Source organism: Ctenocephalides felis, unplaced genomic scaffold, assembly GCF_003426905.1.
Source record: "Ctenocephalides felis isolate EL2017-DRISC unplaced genomic scaffold, ASM342690v1 CF-g0.4_SCAFFOLD_01886, whole genome shotgun sequence".
Taxonomy (NCBI): domain Eukaryota; kingdom Metazoa; phylum Arthropoda; class Insecta; order Siphonaptera; family Pulicidae; genus Ctenocephalides; species Ctenocephalides felis.
The window spans coordinates 135,830,153-135,834,273 of NW_020538040.1; the positions used below are offsets into that span (position 1 = coordinate 135,830,153).

Consider the following 4,121-nt stretch of genomic DNA (forward strand, 5'->3'; position numbering starts at 1 on the left):
TCAAAAAAGCAATTTATTTCAAAATTTTTACACAACCATTTTTTTATTATTTGAAAAATTTAATTTAAAAAAAACGATAATGTTTGATAATAGTTTTTATGAAATAAGGGTCGCCGGATGCTTTCATTTTATCTCGGCTCGATTAGCCAAAAGACACAACACCACTCTACTAATTTTGCATTAAAATTCTGAAAAAACTCAACATTTTCTAACAATAAGATTACAGATTCGATGTTTGTTGTTAAATTTAATTTAAAGGTATTAAATTTTATTTAATAGCTTTAATAAATAATTCACTGAAATTTCAACATTAATAGTATTTATATATCTATAATTTTTTAGATATTTAAATGTGTATAAAAACGTTATGGAGACACTGGGATTCGAACCCAGGACTTCCCGCATGCGAAGCGGACACTCTACCCCTGAGTTACAACCCCTTCGTGAAAAATATTTATTTTTGCATTTAAATTTTTCAAAATGTGTCAAAAAAATGAATGCAACGCTATTGCGATATTAATAATTGAGCCTACACATAATTTTCCTTACGAAATAAAAGACCATCTGACACACATCAAATCACAAAAAAAACAATATTTTAAAAAAATTTAATCAAAATTAAAAAAAAAAAAGTATTTTTTTATCAGTTTCAAATATGGCGTCAAAACAAAGAGACACGATGAAACTGCTATTAAGCGACCCAGGGGAGATACCATCTATTCAGTCCAGCGAAAAGGATGATACGCTTAAAGCAGCTGTCGTCCAGGAAAGCAGCGTATCCAGCCAACGTGGTTATCTGGATTCAAGCAGAATGGAAGCCTTATTACGAGCGGATGACCCCACGACATATGCACCCAAGTCCGCTCTTGAGAAACCAAGAAAAACGGAAAAATCCAAAATCGAGCCAGGCATCGACGAGAAAGAACCGTCTGAACCAAAAAGTATTGCACGAGGAGGATACTTAGTGAATAGGCTGTTGTAACTGCTCTCATGCAACCCTGACAAAATTTTGTCATAAAACAAATCGAAACATTAAAAATTATTTTTATTAGAGAAAGTGTCATTATTTTTTTTTTTAATTTTTTATTTTGCCTCGCTTACTCTGATCATTTAGCCACCTACAACACTTTTATTTAGTTACATTCTAATTTTTATATCATTTTCAATCTATAGAATAGGATACATAACCTATTCTATATTCTTCTTAATCTTTTTCTTATTTTCCTCAATTCTTGCTCTTTTTCAAATTTTTAATTCTATTTAATTTTCAGCTTCATTCAATTTTTTTCTTCATTCTTCTTTCAAGTTCCAATATTCCACTTCTTACTCCTAATTCAAATTCAACTCTTCGAATTTGTTATTCCTATTATTTCTTAATTTTTATTCAAATTCTATTTAACAAACACAATTTTATTTGATTTCAAATTAACTACACATATTATTTTTTAACAAATTCTATGTCATTGACAGGATTTGATCCGAAGACCCCTGTCGTGTGAATCGAACACGCTACCAAAGAGCTATGCTCGCCATATCATTATTTATTTTATTTAACAAAACTTAATATTTTTTATTTGTTTTGCTGATTTTTCTCATTCATATTTTATTTAAGATACCAAAAGTTACTTAGCTACTTGTAAGTAGCAGTTTGCCTTAAGGCTAGTTGCGTAAACTACTCGACATGTGTAAATACTCGACTTAATCAACAAGAATAAGAATTATCTATTTTGATGAAATGTTCAACTGTTCGAAAATAAAGATTTTACTTTAATTAACACGTTGACTGGGGAAGTCTTTGAGAATATATCGTTTCTCTATGCTAAAACGTTTTATTTAAACAATAGTTTCGTTTACATTGTATATTGTATTACTTAACAGTTTGATTGAAACATTAATTCGGTGGCAGTGGCAAAAAGTGCTCTTTGGATCCTTCTATCGATAGGGATCACTAATTAGTTGGTTTTACTATGTCGCTAAATTGGAGATAGATTTATTGTGAATATGGCACTGTCGGCCGCGTGTCAACAGCCGCACCAAGAACTAACTAGGAGTTGTCTACATGTTGTCGTAACGTACTTATAATATCAGTGTATGTATAAATTAAATTAATTTGTTTATAATAATTAATTACGTTTCATTGCATCCTGTTTGTATTTTCAAAATTTATTTAATTTAAGTGTTGACAAAAATTGTAATCATTACCTACCAATACCACAGAACGTATAGAATCTATATTCTATACTATAGATGCTTTGACATAGATTCTGATTAGAATCACCCAAGCATGCAGAGAAATTTTAAAGCTTGCTGACATTTTAAATTCAACCGCTTATTGTAGGCCTGTAATATTTTAGTAAGTTATTCCAGAGTACGAATCGTAAAAAAAATATTTCAATATTTAATTCATATACAAGGCGTCCAGATCTTGACGTCATGTGGTAGTATGGACTTAACTATTCTGAAAAAAATCAGAAAAAAAATTTCACGTTGTTTGAAAATCATGAGCTTTTAAGTGCAACCTATAACTTTGGTGAAAAATTATGACCTATTTTCCGTTTTTGTAGTTAGTTTTTACTAATTTTGTTCATTTAAACTTTAAAACCATAATCGTGAATAACATATCTAGAACCACAGCCAAAAGATTATCACAATTGCCCCAAGTTTTCAATAACTAAGACTTTTTGTTGAACTATGATTTTTTTTTTTAAATCAGTCAATTTGGAAAAGCCTTTCTTTGTAAAAAATTGTACTGTAGTGTGTTGGCAAGTTTTATCGAAACTTGGCGCATTTAATCAGAATTGGAAAATGGTAAAAATTTGATAATTTTATCATTGAAAAATTTTGAGTAAAAACTAAAAACCTAAAAATGACATGATTTTTTGCTAGTACATTTCACTCACAATCAGTTCAAATATTTCTCGCATTTTGAGTGAATGTACTAGAAAAAATCATGTCATTTTTACGTTTTTACTTTTTTATTCGAAATTTTTTAATAATAAAATTTTCAAGTACCAATAACTTTTTCAGTCTTGATTAAATGCAACAACTTTTGATGAAACTTGTCGACACACTTTAGTAATTTTTTCTTAAAGAAGGACTTGAGAATAGATGAAGTAGATTTCTTAAATTTTTAATTCATTGTTCAACAAAAAGTCTTAATTATTGAAAATATGGGGCAATCGTCGTATTTTTTTTAACTGTAGTCCTCGAAATGTAATTCACGGTCATAGTTCCAAAGTTTAAGTTAAGTTCATACTATTACCCTGTTTTAGCATCACGTCAAACTCTGGGACACCCTGTAAATATATATATATATATATATATATATATATATATATAAAATACTATTTGATTAGGCACGTCTGGGCTATGAATGTATATAACGAAAAATTGATTTGTATCTGATGCAAAAGTAAATAGAAAAGGTATACATAACAATGATAAAATTTATAACTTACTTTGACAAAGATGCGAATAACATTAAAATTAGAATTGTTAATTGTGGGGTAACTTTCGCAAAGCGAGTATTAACTCTTTCAGTTCGCTTCCTCGATGTACCCCTAAATTATTTTCGTCTATAAGTCTCGAATTAGAAAGATGCTTCTCTTAATAACTCAGACTTGCGACGGATTCATTTTTTGATTGACTTTGCGTTGGGATTCGAACCTGCACCAACATTATTCGCATTATTTCTCGCACGCGCTACCGATTTGGCCACGAGCAATGCTGGGAATTGGAACAGATTTGCAAAGAATATACATATAGAGCGACCGCTGTATGGAATTGAGTAAAATAATAAGAGGACCGCCAACTCTCTTCAGATTCTTTTACCTGAGATGCCAAATAAAGAGAAAACTAGTGGGGCGCATGGCATCGTGCCTTAAGGCAAATTGCTGGAAGTTCCTGTACCTTAATTAAACATTCTAGGAATGAAAATAATCAATAATTGTTTTGAATAATTTCAAATAGATTATTATTTATTACTTACTGTAAACTTATAAGTGCTTTTTAAATTGGGCGTATTTTATGAACAACTTATGTGTACGTTTACAAGAGTCCTTTTTTTTAATTTGATCTTTTTGATAATTTAGAATTTTTTTCAGAAGTTTGAAATTTTTTGG

At 29.8% G+C, this 4,121-nt stretch overlaps 1 non-coding gene across 1 annotated transcript; it reads right to left on the bottom strand.

Annotated features, from left to right (window-relative positions):
- Positions 1-368: 368 nt before the first annotated feature.
- On the bottom strand, positions 369-440 carry Trnaa-cgc. Its single transcript has one exon. It is a non-coding gene; the product is annotated as a tRNA-Ala (tRNA).
- Between the last annotated feature and the right edge of the window lie 3,681 nt (positions 441-4,121).